General features: G+C 37.4%; 1 protein-coding gene across 2 annotated transcripts in view; it reads right to left on the bottom strand.

The window, feature by feature from the left end:
* Positions 1 to 19,625, bottom strand: part of foxp4 (forkhead box P4) — a 281,713-nt gene that overhangs the window by 254,631 nt on the left and 7,457 nt on the right. The window contains exon 2 of one of the 2 annotated variants that reach the window (XM_015342583.2): positions 17,223 to 17,361. The gene's annotated coding sequence lies outside the window, so the exon portion shown is untranslated. Of the gene's footprint in view, positions 1 to 1,681; positions 1,701 to 17,222; positions 17,362 to 19,625 lie in introns of those variants that run through there. The other variant, XM_069190380.1, reaches the window with a different exon arrangement.

The following is a 19,625-nucleotide window of genomic DNA, read 5'->3' on the forward strand; positions in this document are numbered from 1 at the left end:
GGCTTAATCAAATAGGTTCTCAGGCTTAAGAGATCAGAAAACAAGATCTCCCCAGAACTAGATGCTGTGTTATTGTGATTTTTAGTTTGTGTCAATAGTTTGGTACATAGCTACATTACCAAGACCTTTTCAACATCATGGGATTTTAAGATTGTTCTTTGAGGGAAAGACGTCTAAATTGAATGTTAATATTGATGTTTAGTTTCTGCATGCAGAAAAACATTTATAGCAATACATTGTTTATTCTACTGAACAAACAGCAGTAAATACAAATATGATTGGAAGAATAATTATAAAGGATTGTTATGTACAATGCATTATTAACCATCCATCCATTTTCTAATCGCTTCATGCAATACAGGGTCACAGGGGAGACAGAGCCTATCCCAGCAAGCAATAGGTGCAAGGAAGGCTACATCCTAGGTGGGTCGACAGTCACACAGGGGCAGGCCACACAGACACAAGCACACACACATTCATACAAGCGCCAATATTCCCAGAAACCAGCTCACCTTCCAGTATGTCTTTGGACTATGGGAAGAACAAGAACATGAGGACAACATACAAACTACACACAGATAAGACCCCAGGAAATGAACCCAGGGCTCCAGCACTGCAAGGCAGCAGTGCTAACCAATGATTTTAATATATTCATAACAATAATCTTTTAAGATCCCATTCCAGTGATTAGAGAACCATCCTAGTCAGCCGTAATCACACATACAGTTTGTTCTCAGTTTTATCTATCTGTCATTTAATGAGATATTACATTGTATTGTAGAGTATTGAAAGAATTGTCTTTAAATTCACATGCATTGAATAAGAACAGAATTGAACATTCTTTCATAAGATAATGAAGATTATTAAGAGCAAAATACTATAGTTATTACTTTACTGTTACAAAATGTTATATCAGTATAGATACATATATAACAAAAGGTCTAGTACGGTTGTCTATGCAACTGTGGTAGATCTGAAGTACAAGTACCTTATTTAAAACTGAATTTAGTACCATTTTTCTATGAACCATCAAAATAAATCTTCATACTAAAAATTATTTAATTTTATTATTTCGTACTCCTATTTACTATAGTAAATCACAGCATATTGTGAGCACTGAGATATGTTGAAGATCCTCTGTATTTCTAATTCCTTCATTAATTTCAGAGCTTGCATGCTAGTTTATAGATACCATGACACAAAACATGTAATTCTCATACCAGTTAAAGCACTTTGAGATGACTGCTTTTACAGTTGCTGAACACTAAGGTGTTTTAGACTGAATTTGTGGAAAACACTCTGTGTTTCTGTTTTTAGCAGTATATGTTTTTAATCAAATCCAGTTTTCTTTTCTCTGACATTAATATTTTTAACACATTTCTTTTAAGAGTACATCTTTTCTTAGAATTTTATTTATGAAGCAGAGTTCAGAAATTAGATACTAAAGAATGAAACACACACACGCTTGCAAAAAAGCATTTTCATCAGTCAACATTCAGAATTAAAAAAAGGACTACAATTTTAGTTCTCTCCTTTGGAAAAAAAATGTAATTCTATTGACAGCTGCAAAGTTTATTTATTTGTTATTTTGTACATTTATGTTGACGTTATTATATATATATTATATATTCAGACTTGATCTTTTTTCTCCTTCGGAATTCTATCCTAGCGCTCTCCTTACCAGTCAGCTGATGACTTTGATCTCATGTTGCCAGAACAGGTTAGTAAACAGCAGATAACAAAGCGGGCCAGGTTCAGCTGTGGGAACACCTCCTTTCATGGCCTGGTATAGTCCCATCCGTGTCTGGCTATGGCAGGGTATAAGAAGCAGACTGAAATAAATTACTTGAGTCAGACATAAAAAACAAAGGCTAGCTGCAAATCCTTTAAACATGAATCCCCATAATGTGCTTCTTAGTATTGTTCAGCAGATTAGTGAAGTTGTGTAGAACGGAACAGTAAATATTTAAATCTGCAATTTTAATAGTCGTGAATTAGTATTTATCTTATTAGTTACACTTTAGAAATTACATGACAGCCACACAATGTGAATTCTTAAGTTTTTTTTTATAACCAAGATTAGGAGGTTCCCTGTTCTTTGGTTTTTGATTACCTAGAATACTACACTCTTGGAGAAAAATGAGTTAGAAATATAGAGAAATAAAAAATATCTTATTAATAAAAATAATAACACAGATCATGTAAATCTTAGATCTTTTGCTTAGCAAAGAAAGTTGAACCCACTGTCTCATTTTCAACAAACATACTTCTTCTGCCCATCCGATTTCCATTAACGACAAAGCTAAATAAGTAAAATAATATCCAGGGTCACAATTCAGTTATGACCTTTCCAAATTGTGAGGTAGTGGATGGCCCTTTCTTTCCCTGAAGCACATGGCAGAGAAAAAAGAAAAAGTTACAGAGGGCCCCCAGATAGGAATAATCCTTCCTCACTCAGCCAGCTAACAAAGGGAGAGAATCGTTGTTGTGTTTCCTCCCAGACAAACCATAGAATTAAGGTCAACAAGTGGGCAAGAGAGGTCAAGAGGTCGCCTCGAAAGTTGAAGCACATTGTTTATGGAAAAACAGGATTGTGGGACTGTGTCCGTATCCCAACCCCCCACCCCATCACACACCTCCGCCTTCCCTCTGACCCCCCTCAACTCGACAGAACCACCACAACCCCCCTCTATTTCCAGACTGCTGGTGCGGGTGGCAGTAGTACGCATGCTGTCATGCCTTGGTAAACGGCTGAGCAAAGTAGGCCAAGATACCTCATACAGACAGTAGCAATTATCGCAATCAACAGCTAGGCCCAATTATAACTTCCTCTCATTATGCTCGAGGGGCCCTGCAGCAGAACTACAAGAAAATTAACAGGCAGACTCGCTTTGCATAACTTAATTTGAAATGACAGGGTGTGACATTGGGGGCTTCTGACCCTGCCAGTAACCAGCCCCATGTGTGGCAACAATTTAGACTGCCAAATTACTCCCAGCCTGCCCCTGATTAGTGCTGAGGATGAGAGACCAAGCCCTGCAATCCCAAGTCCGTTAGGACTTCATTTGTATTCCAAAATTTGTCTTTACTATGTTAAGGAGCTGTATCCTTCAATTCTTCCATCCTTAGCTACATACATGAAGAACAGAAATAACAAAGCAATACAAGGGGTCTTAACAAGGTCGGTGATGCAATTTAAGAAAATTAAGAAGCTCATTCATATAGTGAAACTTCATACAATCGTGCATGTCTTCAGGTGATTACAAAGCAGGCAGAAATTTGAGGGAAAGTTTCCTAGTGAACCTTTTGGCTTGTTCTGTCCAAAACATTCTTTACCACAGTTAGTACGAACACTGTTGTGATTTCATCATGAACCTTGTAAATGTAAAAACCTATGATACCTTCATTGTGCTCATTATAATAGTTATGACTCACTGAAATTTAAAAATTAAAAATAGCACCCAAAGAAAAACATGAACAGTTAATGTATCAGAGAAGTTTCTGCTAGAATTACTCTAAAGAAGGCAAAAAACAAATATGGGAAGTGCCCGAAATAAGAAATAAACTGATGCTTTCACCTCACTAAATATTTTTCTTTTCTTTTATAAAGCCACAATTCAACTTGATTACTACAGAGAGAGAAAAGCAAACCATAATCTCTAGAAATTCTTGCTCTGTCGGGTATTGCCCCTTAATTATTTTTTTGAGTTGAAAACTGCTGAAATTAACAATTTTCAAATATCTTGGTCTCTGGTATTTCATTAAAGCACAGCTGATAAATTACAGCGGAGTATAATTAAAGTTAACTGATGAGGACAGATGTAGAAAATGTTTGTTGCCAGTCTGAAGGACAGATGAAGGCTGTGAATAATTGCTTTTGATTAATTATTTTGGGTTTTATTAAGTGGTTGTAAATTCAGAGCTCAAGAAGGGCTAGGGAAAGGGCCAGAGGGTCTCCTAGAGAGCATCCCCTCACTGCGCATGTTTACAGCAGCTGCCGCAGGATGAATTTGAATATTTTTCTTACAGCCACTGCTCTGATACTGCAGGGAAAAACATTAGATAAGGTTTGACAAAGATGCAGATCTGGAGAATACAAAAAGAGCTAAGATGAGAGCTCACACATTTAAGAACACACTGGGACCACAGACTACTCATTTCAGCAGTGGCCCTAACTTCATCTATGGCTCCCTGGCCATTTGAAACAGGCTTCCTTCATTGGGACAGAGAGTATGAAGAGGGTGTCGTCAGTTCTGATTGAATTGCATGTCAATCGCAGTCTTCCAAGACTGAACTGGCTGACTTGTCACATGCAGTCAAATGCTCCCCAAGGCCCCCAGCAGGAGTTCTGAATATCTTGAGAGCAACTTTGTCCCTACAAGGAAAACTGCTTGTCAGCAACCGCCTCAGGATACCCATGGATGCAGGGAGGAGAAATCTGATGGACTTGCTTCACTTACTGTATAAAGAGCATAGCACAATAATTTAAACTTGTACCACTGTCCAGATTCCTTCCTGAAAACCTGCTTTTCCTATGCCTGGCACCAAAGATCCATAGCTAACAGCCTTAGTGCATGTGCTTTCTATGAAAAAATACATAACTCTCCAGTTTCCTTTCGTCTGCAGCAGGACAAATTGTAAGATTTTTGAGGGCTTTGTAAGTAGCTCTACATGTGCTTTTTCAGCATCAATGTAAATGGAGTAAATATAAAACAGCTGCACAAGTCTAAGAGCAAAAACAAAGCTAGGTCTGACCTCTTAAAGTCCTACAGCTCTGATTTCCCTGCCCTGGTGCTACTGCTAAACATAAAAAAAATTTGTAGACACCCTGCCAACACACACACATTGCCACCCCCCCCGCCCCAAACCCTAAGACACACACACCCTATTCCTACCTCCCCAACCCCTCACCCCCCAAAAAAACAACAAAAAAGACCCTTGGAGCAGGTAGAGCCATCTGTCCAAAATATCCAACCCAGATGTCAAAGAATCAGCCACCAGCCTGGATCAGCTTACATAAGTAGTTTACCACGTGAAGAAATAATTTAGCCATATTAATTGACGGTAAACTTTCCCAAGAATTCAGCCTGGCCTCAACCTCACAGGTGGGTTCTTTCACTCACAGGAACAAAGTGCGTAACCTGACTCTGATCAAAAGAAAGATTGACATAAATAAAGAGCCTGCAGGAATGCATTGTACAAACAAAATATGAACCGGGCCTCCAAACAGGCTCTGTTATTGGAGAGATAGACTTGGGGAGGGTGAAGGATTGGGGGAAGGGTGTCGGGTATGTGGCTGCAAAGCTCCGGAGAAAAGTGGCTTTTCTTTTTCGATATATTTCACTTTACTGTTGAATGAATGACACCTCGTCTCCTTCTGCACTTGGGACACAAGCTTTCAGAATAAGGAGCAAAAAGTCTATTTTGAAATGCTGAGAAACTGAGTAAACTGAGTAAGTTCAAGGCATTTTGGATCATATCACCTTTTTTCCGGATATACAGTATTTAACCAAAGATAGACATGTTATAAAAAATATCCTGACCTTTGATATTAAATCCCTGGTGCATATAGTTCAATCCTTCCCTTCATTCACCACTCTCTCAAACGATTTTGCTTTTCTCTCTCAGTATAAACTTCCAGTGATTTTTTTTTAAATTTGATTTCTCAACCTGTTGCTTAGCAATTCTCCCTACGTGCGGACAAAAACACTGGGACCCAGAGTGCTTGCAGAAGTTGGTCAGGAGTGCCAAGCAAAGCCTCTATTCCACAACATGAAGGCTTCTGGTAGTTGGGGAGCCACAAGAGACTAAATGGGGCATAGACACCTTGTCCCAATATGCACTGTCAACGCAAACAAAAGTTGCCAGTTTTATAGCTCATAATATTTTGTGTAAAAACAAAATTTCATTAGGCTACTTCATACTCATACTGTATGTATTCTAGGTACGAAGTTTTGACATAAAGCTTTTATTTCGTCACCCCGTTTTGACTGATGAATATTCATTTACCTGCAGTGTATTTAGTACACATAATATTAAAAAGTTATCACCAGGTTTACCATATAAAGTTTTCTTTAAATGAACGTGAATAAAGCCGTTATGTTCCTTGTACAGTCCTTATGGTAATGGGACAGACGATATGAAATGCATTTAGTAGTACAAAGCTTTGACTAAACAAAGCTTGGTATTGGCAAGTTTTCCTTAGTTTACTTTGACCATTTTGCTCAACATGAATGAACACGATCTGTCACTACTTTTGTGCACGGATAGACGAGATGACATTCAGTTTAATCAAATTTTGAGCGGAGAATGGACTTTTTTTTTCAATAATCATCTGACATGCATTTAGCCACTGGAAAAGAAGCATCAACAGCAGAAAGCATTCTGACGCTGAGCCGTGTAACCAGCGAGTGCTGTCATGCGAGAGCCTCCCATTCCCCTTTTTATAAAGGTGCACCCTTGAATACTCACGCACTTGAAGACCACACTTGCGCTATGTCACAGAAGTGAGGACTTGGAGGAAGGGCTTACGGGGTAGTGTGACAACTGGGACACGGCCAGAGAGGAGGAGGTTGTTGACAAAGGGGTACAGTATATATCACTTTTACTCCCACAACTAGGCTGTTCAAGGTCAATTTCCCACCATTCTCTATTTTGCTGCTAAGCTCTCAAATTGTTAAATGAGACCATGTCCTAAATTGTTTTTATTCTTAAAGATATAGTGTCTTATGTCAGCATTTGTAAGAATTAAATGGTAAGCTTCACAATTAACCTTGGAGAGCATGGTTGTTGGAAGGTAGGTCACAAATGAGAATTACACTAACTTATTGTAAGACAAAGCATTGCAAATCTTTAACAAGTACATTTATAGGTATTATTTCTACCAGGTAATGCTTTGGATGAAGAATCAATTTTAAATGATAATAAAAAGGGATGTACTATATAATATCAAGATGGGCTCAGACTATTGAAGCATTCGTTTTTGTTCATTTCTTAATCAAAGGATCAAAGAAATGAAAGGTGTTTGATACATGTAGAACATCATTCAATTAGTTAAGCAATAACACAGATTCAAGAGGCAGTTTCTCTTCAAATGATGTCCAAGGCCTTTTCCAAATGGTTCTCCCATTATTTCTCTCCCATGAACTTGCGTTTAGTGGGGGCTGACTGATAATAACAGTGAACAAATTAGCACTCATTCTTTGTAGAAGTCCTGAGCAATTCTCCAAATATACCAATACACAAAAACAACCCTAATAATGGATCTATCCATTAATGGCTAGTGGGAGTAATCAAATATTTTAATATGGATATCAAACAAAATCACAGAAAGGAGAAATAAGAATACAGAGAAGTATCATGATAGATATGACATGTGGTACACTTTAAAAATGAAAACACTACAAAGCTATCACCAGATATGGCCTCCCTGAGCAGTAACACTATCCTAGCAGCACTGATGCACAGCCTGATCAGCCTCTGACCAGGTTGCTGTGGCATGTTCCACTAGTCTTTCTGTGCAGCTCTAAGCAGCTGATGAAAGTTGGCCCATCAGAGTACTGGTTAGCTTGTATGACAGGAAAAACTGTTTGTTTGAGGACTTCGTCAGTGTATGGCTTTAACAACACGATGTGCCTCCGATACTCACATCATGACTTCTGCATACACATTGACTTCTGTCAGGTCTATCAAATTCAAAACAGCATTCATGGCAAGTGAAACACCCCACCACTGATACCTGCTATATGGTGGCTCTGATATTCTCTAAACCACAGAACACAACATTAGTACCCAGTAAGGTTATTTATTGGAATTTGTTATGTTGTACCAGCTTTAGCCTGAGAACAATTCCGCAAATGGATACGATGGTCAGGTGTGGAGACCAGATGCCTTTTCTTCAGCATGACAAACCTGTTTCCTAGTTTCCATAGACTGTTGAAGCAAAACATTTTATTCTCTCCCAGACACACCACCTTCTATCCTCCTGATAGTAACCAGGTGAACTTCATTATTCAAGGTTGTATATTTTGTTGTTTTAACATTAATAAAAATGATACATTTGAATAAGTTTATAGAGATTTTTTTTTACTGATTTTGGTAATTTTGTTTATAATTTATATACCAAATACTGTAATTTTGGTGTTTTTATGAAATTATCAATTATTTAAGATCAGCAACTGTATAATCTCAAGGAACACTACTACTCAATTAACTAACCTATCTACTCACTAAAATATGTGCCCAAGAAGCTACTGATGTAAGTCATCAATATGTTTGTGTATTTACTGTATATACAAAGTTCATTGTTCTTTTAAATAAAAATTAGCAAAAACTTTAAAATAATCAAATCTGAAAGCAAGTAAAAAGGTTTCTTTCGCCTTGCTCAGCTGACAGCGTTGTTATCTCTAAAACGCATTAAGTCGGCTCACTGGCAAGTGATCGGTTTTGTGAAAAAAGCATTGTACGAACAGTCGAAACTTCCTTCAGTAGCAAAGTTCTTCTTTGACAATGCACTAGAGTACTAGTTTAATTTTTGCTCGGGGAATATTAGACAAAAAAAATATGATAAAAGACAACACAACGATCACGATGATAAAATTTCCCAAGATAATTATAGTCATACACAAGATATACATCTTAAACTTTTTTCATCCTGAACATGAATCCCTGTTCATTGCTATTCAGCAACAGGTTTTCCTTGGAGACCACTCATCCTGGATCCTAACAGAAACCATCCTCCACTTCACCTGTTAGATCGTTGGAGATCAGAACCCAGGTCTATGTGACAGCGAATCAGGGAGGTGGCGTGCCTGCTGGCTAAATTCACTGAGCGCAGTGGGTGTGCATGGATTTAAAAACATGAAAAAAAATGAGAAAACACAAGGTTCCCTTGTGGTACGTGACACTAAACCAGCACAGACACACCAAGTTCCAAGTCTCACGAGTTGCCTGTCTCTGTTGCGACACACGAGACATGTCAAAAAGTGACTTCTGTGGGGGTCCCATGTGGCTCAATCAGTAAACGTGACTGTTGAAAGTAGGTTGAGCTGGAGCCTAGGTCATGTTACTATGACCGATTTTTCACAAAAGGCAGTTCACAGCTGGCAGAGTACCAGTGGCGGTAAGATTAGGATTAGCCAGTCAGGACTCCTTCTCCTTCGGCTATTCAGCAAAACAAAAACCTGCCTGAAGGCTTAACATGACGTCAATGAGAAAGACACTGTTCCCCCAAATGGTGCTAACTCTCCTGTCAGGCACTGTGGAGATCATAGTAAGTCAAAAAATAAACAGTTGTGTATCTGGTCATATTCAAAGACTGTGTTTGCAGGTTTCATTCTCTCCAGAGTGGTTATAGGAGACACTGCCGCAGCACACTCTTAAAAATTAGTTGGATAAGGAATTCATAATGCCAAACAAAGAGATTTAAGTCAAGTTACCCTTCACTTACCAGATCTGCTCTTGTTAAAGAAAGATGATTCCTATTTTCTTGCTAGTAAATACTTGGACAGTGGAAATGGGGAATTAGTAATCCACACATTTTTATTTTAGACAGTTTCCCTTTTGCCAATCTAGATGGTTTATTAATCAGACGTGCTTCTGAGAAATTAATTATGATGGAGAGAGAGCTCAAACACACAGTAATATTAAAATATGGAATTGCAGATATTCTGAATAGGGCCCTAGCATGCCAGGCAAAATATCTTCAACTGCTAAAGTCTGGCATGCAAGTGTTGGAGGGGTGCCGATCACAGATTAAGAGCCATCCAATGATCTGATTGCCAATGCAAGCCTGTTAAAGAAGATTTGGAAAGCAGAATGAGATCACAAGACATTCATCACTGTTCGGTCTGCCATTATTCAAGTTTCTGGTTACAAACATACAGTAAGCTGGGTTTTGTGACCAGGAATCCTTCACCTAGGAGGGAAATCTAGTTTTCATTTATCAAAAGATTTTAGAGGTGTCCTACAAACTTGGAATCAAGTAGTTCCATCATACTGAACCATCTTTGTAATCAAAGACAAATTATAACCTACATAAAAGTAGTGCTTATTTTCTTGAAAGGTTGGAAAAGGCATCATTACCTTTACCATTAACATTTTCCTTTCTTTTACAGGTAAGTCAAACAAGAACAAATTATTAACAAATAAGACCTGGAGACCCATTTATACAGCAGAGCACTAACTAAAGTCATTAAGAAAAGTACCTTCATCAAAGGTACAACAGTAGCATTGATTGCACTTGGGATTTGAATCCAGGACTTTCAGTCTGACCACTCCTCCACACCACTGTCAATTGCAGCAGCAGGTACCAACAGGAAACTACTTTCCACATTGAATTTTTTCCCCTCTGATTTACTTCAAAAGCCTCTAACATAACAGTCAACCAGACAGTGATCATTTTTCATATGGAGTCCATGCAGCCTGAAATGAGCATTTTTTCCATGAGCAAAAATGAAAAAGTTAAAACTAGGTTAACAAAATTGAATTTAAAAAGCCAGCTAAAGCGAACAAGAGAGAGTGTGCAAAAGAACAACAAACAGCAAATTTTCAAATATCCCTAGATTTTTTAAACGATACTGCTGGGCGAGGTAAGTTGATATTTTGTTTGTTTGTGCTGAGATTTTTCTCAGAGGCCCACTGACACTGAAGAATTCCTCAGTGAATGAATGTCCAATCTGGGCTCTCTGTGTGTGGCTAATCAAAGCCACATTCCTGTTGTTCAGTCATCTTGCTACTAGTTAATTTTTTCAATGTTTTTTTTTTTTGGAGACAACAGCAAAATTCTCTATTTGGCAACTTTGTTGCCAAAATACTTAATGGTAGGCTGTTCAGTTTACAATGTCCACTTGCAATCTCTACACTACAATATACTCAAAAATATGAATGCCAACATTTAAGTGAGTCTGAACACATTTATCTGCAAATAAAAATATATTTTTTGATTACATAGCTCAAGTTCTAAAACACTAAGGGCTTGATTCAGTGAAACATTCAGCCAGCAAGTCAGGGGATGTACTGATACTTCATTGATCTGAGCACCAAATCACTACAGGCATCTTAAAAACAAGTCTTTGTTGTTTCATGTTGTTGCAAAGCACTAAGCAGACACATTTTAGCTAGAAGTCCTATTTCACGCCAAAGCTAGACTGATCAAAGTAGCATGATTTTAATTGATTCCACACTATGTTACATGGAATTAAATAATCTGGAATTTAAGCAAATGTGTTTAGTGCTCTGGAAGATGCCCTTTCCGGTTATTGACAGCTCTGCTGTCAAACCTTGCTGTACTATAGCTTTAGCACCCTTCTTAGCAGTCATAGTCCATACCATCCTTATACACATCAGAAATGATTATTTCAAATATATTATTGTACTTTACCTCAAGTCTTCAGTCAAGGTAAAAGCATGACTCTTGTAAATCAATAAATGGATGTTTTTCATCATCTGGCAAGCTACAAGGTCTATCATTCTTGGGAATGTGTTCATTTAGACAACGTACTGCTCATCTTTGTCAAGACCAAACTTTACCTTAAGCATGGTGTACAATTACTTTTTCACTAATGTGGTGCATGCTGAAATTAATTTCTTCTCTTAGGAGTATATGTCTATTATGCAAGTCAGAATTCCTGGAAATTTCTATCCAAAAAAAATTCAGACATTAAGGTTTTCAGCACAGTTAAATTGCAAGGAGCAATAACAGTTTATGTCCCGGTTGTGGTGGGAAATTATTATTTTTTAAATAATAGGAATGAACAGGCATTCACTCATCAGTAGTGTTAATGGAAATAGCCCTTTTTTTACAGGCACCTGATGATTAAATAGAGAAGGGACGGTGCAGCCAGACTGAACACAAAGTGCTGAGCTGGGCCAGGGCACTGACTAAACAATCCTGAGTATAGTTTTTATGCGATTAGAAAAAAACAAACCCCAAGTCACTCGGCAGTCATACTGGATTTAAGAATCACTGTAAAAAAAATAAAAAGCAGATATTTTAAGGTATTTTTATGTAAGGGATAAGGGCTTGGAAAAGGAGGGAGCGGTTTGGTCTTTGACCCCCCCACCACTACATTGTGTCATGGCTACATTCTATCACGCTAGTGTAAATGCACAAAGAACAAGGCATGCCTTTAAAAGGCAATAACAGTTCCCTTGAATTCTGCTATTATAAACATAACATGAGCTGATCTCAGTTTTGGGCTTCACTACTCTGTCCATCATTTTCTTTCCTCAATAAGTGAATTTATTTTTCTCAAAAACAAGAAAAATGCATTCATGTTAAATTAATAATCAAGACATCCAAATCAGCCAATCTAATTTTAGAAACTTAATTTGCCAAAATTTGTTCTTCTTACTGTTTTAATCCCCCCCCCCCCAAAAAAAAACACCACCACCACACCAAAAAAAAGAAAAAACGTGGAAAACTCATGAAAGTGTTTAGGTGTATTTATCTATAACCATGCTTATAAATGGTCATTCATTGCCTCATTTACAGTATATTGTGCTCCTCACATATTGCCACTTTTCCCACATGAACTCCTCTAGACATCTGTGTTTCTATATAGCATCTCTCCACTTTTTCTCCAATGTCTGATCCAGGTTTAGTAGTAAAAGCGTGAAGGACTGCAAGTAGGTTCATAAAGGTCAGAAATCATATGGTGGATAATAGTTTCAACTACTTTGACCCCCTCTGCTCTCCCTCGTGTCCACACTAATAGTGAAAAAACAAAAGCTCTTAAAAGTGGCAGGAGATGGAATGCCCACCTGTCTCACACATTTTATTTTAATCTCTACACTTACAGTGGTCAGACATGTTAATTACAAAAATTTGTCTAAGTAATGTGAAATTATTACACAGTTATCTGTGTAATGTGAAATCTTTGTCTAAGATTTTCAGAAATCATGACAAGGGGTCTAAGTCAAGTTCAAGTTCAAGTTTAAGTGTTAAATTATCAGTGTGATTTGAATCCATATCCATGACGATGCCAGATCTTTGTATTTTGAAAATCCCAAGTGTGTGATTCAAATTATTGAAATTATATGTATAGACAGATGACCAGATACTCAGAAAATCCATAGGACTGAGGGTTCTTGTGACTGAAGCATGGAGTAGTTTTTAGGGGCTCTGAACTGAGTGGGTTCATATCGTGGATGGGATACTGCTGTTGCACTCACAATGTTCTAGTATAATGTCCAGTTGTATAACCGGGAGCTCTAAATGTCAGTATTGCAGAATAAATCAATGGAGAAAAAAATGTCACCTGGTTAAATAAAGGACTATAATAAAGAGTATGTACATACCGTATCAAGGCACAGGCAAACCGCAAATGGAGAAAACAGTTGGTTTACTTAACCTCATCATTGAATCTGGCTTTTTACTGTAATGTAACAGTTTTGCTTTTGTGTTGCATAAACACAAACTCAGTCCCGTTTTGGAACAGCAACATGCATAAAAAACAAAAAACAAAACCTCAGTGATGAAAGCTGGCACAAGAAATTAAACAAAGTCAAAACCCATGGAGCTTTTCCAAGGTGCGCACACGCTGGCCAACCGCCTACGCTAACAAGGGCACAGCAAATTGGTTTGGCCTCTTAGATTCTACAATGACCGAAATTTAAACAGAATTTTAGATATTTAAAAACAGAAAACCATCATAAACAAAGCAAAATACAATTTTTGTGGTTTTCAAAGCTTTGCAAAATTTGCTCCTGATTTTCTTAATTTCTTACAAAAGATTTAAGGTGCACATACTGTATTACAAAAGAAAAAACAAATATTCAAGAGTTAAATGGTTCTGTTTTCTAAAATAGTTTATAAAGCAAGTTTGACTTTATCTGGAACAAAACATTTTTGCAAAGGAATGAAAAGCTTGGAATGTCATCATTTCAGTCCAAAAGGTTCAAATGCTTACTCTGAACAAATGAGATAACTCATTAGTGGTATTTGTGACTACCAAAAAAAGCCCACCAAGCGAATAACAATGATTGGCAATTCCGAATGTATTTGTTTGAAAAGAAGATAAATCGAAACAGGAATACTGGTAAAGAAGACAGAAGAAAAATACAATATGTTGCTATTAGAATATGTTAAAAATTCATTTCCAAATGATCACAGAAGGCTTAGGGAGAGTAGCAGAAAAGTTGCAGACATTCTCAGGAGAATGGTGGATGACATTCTAATAAAGTTAGCAATGTAACAAAAAAGCACAGTGTTCCAGGAGTAACCCTATGCTGAATATTTTGGTAGCTCAACTACAGACAGATAATCTCTCCCCTTGATATTTAATATTCCCTTGGCCAACAAATAAGAGCAAAATTTATTGCCACAGCACCCGTTCCCCTGTCCCTATGTCTCTGGGAAGAATGAAGCACAGGGACTGTGGACAGCTATACAACTTGCTAAAAATCTACTAGAAATCTGTGGAATACCACAAGAAGTTTTATAAAGAAATTTTTAGATATCTGTCTGCAGTGCTGTTAGATCTAACATTATTTATTGCTACTCTCAGGCATATGTTAGCATTCTAGCACTTAGTGCCGAGTTTGGAGTTTAAGACTTAATAAAAATAGATTTATGAAAGGAACAGACTCTTATTCTGGCCTTTTTTTCCTCTAGACTGCATTAACAGACTATTTTTCAAAGGCTTTAGGTCCTGTACAAATAATGTAACCCATTCTCTAAGTGTACAGAAACTAATGAAATTTAAAAATGGCTTAGTAGTTAAGGCAGACCTTCAGTGGTAATTTTTGTTTTATAAAACAGTCTTGTCCTCTTCTAATTATAGTATTGTCTTGTTCTGTATAGAGCAACTTTCCTATACTGCACTACAGAGAAAGAGGGTATTCTGGTAAAGATCTCACTACTTCAAAAACAAATCTGATCCAACAAGTGTTCAAATAATTAAACTGGGACTACAGTAAAGTCTCCATGTATTTTGGTACTGTTTTAAAAACACTTTTAAAAAGACTATCTTCTTAAATTAAGTACCCACCGTTGTGAACTTGTTTTATTTTTTTCTGTTTATCAGCCCACTGACTTCTCCTTGATGCCTTTGCACAGTTCTATCTCACTAGGCCGCCTTAGACAATGGACCCACTTCCAGATCTCATAATGAAAGGCTGGGAGGAAGACTAAACCCAGTTCCTGCCAATCACCTGCTCATTAAGACATCGATACAAGACTTCAGACTTTTCTTCCCATAATACTTTGGACAAGGGTGTCACCCTATACCAGTCCCACTGCTGCCAAATCCAGTCATTATATAGGTGGGTTTGATTACCTTTCCCGCACAGTCAGGCCCTCAGCCCTCAAGCCAAGCCCTTTAAAACCAAACTCCCTCAAGCTCCCATGCATTTAACACAAACTACATTACTTGTTGGGGTATTGCCTGTATCTTATAAGCCATCTTTATCTATAGCAATAAAAGTTACTTTCAGCAAACCGATACACTTAAAAAATACCTATGTAATCTCATTTAAATATAATGGAGACCTTCTCTTTCAATGGAGAAGGGATAATTATGGGTTTTAAAAAGTCTCCAAAGTGCAAAGCTGCTACACTGACAGCCTTAATGCAGGGCTAGACTCTTAAACATAATCTTCCCTGTCCAGGTTTTCAAAAAAACTGAAGTCCCCCTTGTCTGCAGTCATCTCATTCTCCAATTTTACTGTCGTTATAAAAAAAATTAAAAAAATAAAATTAATAATTTAAGACCTTCACATATTCTGCAAATCTTTCTGAAGACACTACTCAGTGAACTACTGTTCATTTAAAAAGCAGTGCTGTTGATTTATCATAATAATGGCTTTTTCCATTTAAGCAATTGTAATACTAACATTATTTTTAAATCTAGCAAAAAGTCAAGCATAGGAAAGCCAGGATACAAAGGACTTGATCTTTGCTGTAGGCAAATTATCCATTTAATTCATGTTTTGTGGAGTGGGCACCATGCCCACAGTTTCCCAGAGGGATTTAAATGCTTTTAAAGGAGTAACAGGTAAAGGAAGATAATACCATCAACTACAGTTTCTTTTTCTTTCAATCTGCAGTTGCATAGCCTAACCCTGCAAATGCAAACCCAGTACAGGATAGGGTCATGTACCCCATGTTAATCCTGCAAAAAAGGAAGAGCTGGATTTAATCATATTGCTTTACATCTCAAGTCAAGACTTAATAGTTCATCATGTACTGCCAAGGGCTATACAAGAAAGCTGTATTAAGAGATACGTTTTGCAAACCTGAACAAACTGAAACAAGGATGTCATACAGAAAGTTGGAGAAAAGCTGTCTGATTTCAGCCACCAAATTTTAGGATGGAAATGGCCTATATCACTGATTATTTGCGGATATTGATAGCCTCAGGTGTTAGGGAATTGAAATACAAATGCCCAATGTTACATTACTTTCAAGACTGAATTCAAAAGATGGTGCAAAGGAGTCATTAGTATCTAACTAAAATCTAATTTAGTCATTTTATTTAAAAGTTCCAGAAAAAAAATGTTAAGTAACCCTTGTTTCTAACACTAACTATAGGGAAATTGCTTGGCGTAGATTGTATAATTCACTTAAATGACCAGGTATGTCAAAATATTTATAATGTAGCACTTGTCCATCAGCCCCAGATGTTTTAAATGTTATTTCTTATTTGTGAAATCTGTAAAAAACATTAAATATATAAAAACCTGTATACGAATGTCCACATTGTGTTGAAATGATTTCTTGATTTAAAGGGTCAAGGGCTGAGATAGATTTTACTCTGTATAAAGTCTCTTGTTTATTTAGAAAATGTTAAATGTTTGAGGCCTGAATTGTGTTTATTAATTTAATTCAGAACAATTGCCTGCTAAATGGGCCCTTCACATTTTATCAACTATGAAAACTGTGCCTCAGACATTTTATTGACTTTGAACGCTAAAATAGTCCTGGGATCTTATCTTAAAAGTTCGTACAAAGGGGAAATCTTTAAAGAAATCCAAAAATGCATTACCATAAATTCATTATGGAAGCCTAACAGTGTTTATAAACATGAGGAGATGATGTTTAAAATGTCTGACTTAACAGATTACAGATATAAACTTTTTACTGGAGGAAATGGCTGCGAAATATGCAATGTTTACATGGGGCAAGGTACGTGGTGCTCTTCTGTGTTAAGCAGCACTTAAAAAAAGGAGAAATAAAATAAACCCAATGCATTTGTGTACTGTAAGATGACAAAAGGCTTTACCTTGTAACTCGGCCAGAACTACTTGTCAGGTGCGTCCATTCCCAGCGTCTGAGGAATTGCCTCTCGCCCGGCAGCCCTCAGGTGCAGAAGAACGTCTGGATAATTCTCAAAGCTGTTTTCAAACTGAGCACCCTTGCTCCTGAAAGGATGGGGAGGTATGATGTTACTAAACTAATAAGCAATACCTCGAGGGCGGTGAAAGAGGCCTTTGGTCCTCATATGGAAAAATGAATAAAAAGCACAGCTTCTGAACAAAATAAAATCACTTTAAATTACAGTAAGGACTTAAAAAATACAAAACTTCTGCTCCTGTCTACAGCTTTTTATGCTTTTTTCCCCTCATGTTTGTTTTTAGTGCAATTGAATAGGATGTCAAGGCCAGTATATGTGGCATGTTGGCACATTGCTATGAGGGCCTTCTTTCTCAGGTTTAACCTGATTCCTTCCCCAACCACCACCAAGACCTTGATTTCAGTTACAGGTTCCACACAAAAGCAGCAGCCTGGCAGAGCTGCGAGAACCATCTGTCACAGTTCTGCACGCTTGCTCGTCTCTAAACTGCACACGTTTCCAAAATGAACACAAGTTCTTCTAAAAACACAAACGTGCTTTCATTGTAACAATAAACTGTGCATTTCAAATCAACGGCCAGTGCTCCATCTCTAATACTGTGACAAAAGAGACACAAAGCATACATCCTAGTCATGTTTTAATTAACAGCAATAAGTTACACTGTCCACAAAATACCTTTTATGGTCTAGATAACTACTTAACACATTTACCAATGGAGTGTTTTGAGTAAAATTAAAGTAAAATTAAACCCATTACAATAGCATTGTGACAGTATAAAATTATTTACAACACCTGCTTGTGGTTCACAGCATCCTGTTGTGCTTTTGTCACAGAAAGCAGAACCGCTGTGATACATTTCTCCAGAGAAAATTGCTATTTTGCCTCTTTACACAGGCTTATCGCACCAGGTTTAACTTACACCAGTGAACATCGGCGATCAAGATGTAAGAAATGGTTTGCAAAAAAAAGACCAGAAAAAAGGGGCTGCATGCCCAGCATTGCTGTTTAATGTCTCTGTGACATTTCTACAGTGAGCCGTCCCTCGTATTTTTGTGAGTGCTACGGAGACAGATTGTTAAAAAGTAAAAGCAGTGACTAAAATGAGACGGGTGCTGTCTGTACTCCACACAAGGTTATGCGACCCAGACGAGGTCAGGGGTGAAGGTTCACAAGAAGGGCAAGGAATCTGGCAGCAGAGCCAAGGCTGTATTATATTTCACTACACAATTAACTTTTTCTCCAGATTACAGCAGGATGCTTGGAGAATTTACAGTTCATACTTCCCCTCTCGTACACACTGGAAAAGTTTTCCCTATTACTTGTGTTGTCTTCCCTGCCTTTGCTGCACTCTTGGTACACTGGGAATGGCTAGCCAATCAATGCCATGTTTGATCTACAGGTAAGTGTATCAATTTCTTTGTTGTCAGCAGAAGTAGTGCAGTAAAAGATCAGCATTAAAACAGGAGTAATCATTTTGGTTGATCTTACATTTAAAAAAAACTAAAGTTTTGCTTCCTCTTTTGTTTTCATAAACATATTTTGTATAACTGTAAAATGACAGTCGGAAATCAAAATGTTACATTGACTTATCGTTTTTTCATCAAGAATGTTCGCATATTAAAATTCACTAAACAAGTGATTTTTTACTGAAATGCAAGTTAAGGCCAGCTCTCCTAAAGTCTGGCCATTTCAGTTCTCCAGCTCATATTTCTGATCCTGGAGAACTTACTTTTCTTATTTTCACTTTTAAGGCCATTGTAGAAGATTAACAAAGAAAGTTGGTTATGGCCCTTTTAAAGTTCTCTCTTAGAGCTTGCCACTAAGATAAAAAAAACCCTACGTAAAAAAAATTTGAGTCTGCTTTGAGGGAACCACGTCACTGATCATCTAGTCTGCAACCCCAAAGAGAATTCATACATAGCAACACAGACCAAAAACCACAAAAAATCTTCCATCATTAATATTCCTGATACACACATCAAACTGTTCCTTTACTGCTTTAGTGTACAACAGATATACAAAATAATCACACCGCACATTTCAAGGAAGACCAAAAGACATGGACTGGAAAAAAATAAATATGACTTTCAGGCTTTAATCTGGCTGTTTGGGGACACTTACCAAACTAAACATCTGACAATCAATCACACACAACCTCCCCTCCCTTCTACAATACAAATCTACCTTTCCCCCTAATCTGTTTATATGCCTGTCAGTTCATTCTACCTGAGCACCAGAATTAATTTGCTTTTCCTTCTCATGACTGCAATAGTTTAAAGGAAATGAGCACTACTAAACAAACAGAGAGTCTTTAATACTGTCTCACATTTA

This window comes from Lepisosteus oculatus, chromosome 5 (assembly GCF_040954835.1).
Source record: "Lepisosteus oculatus isolate fLepOcu1 chromosome 5, fLepOcu1.hap2, whole genome shotgun sequence".
Classification (NCBI taxonomy): Eukaryota; Metazoa; Chordata; class Actinopteri; order Semionotiformes; family Lepisosteidae; genus Lepisosteus; species Lepisosteus oculatus.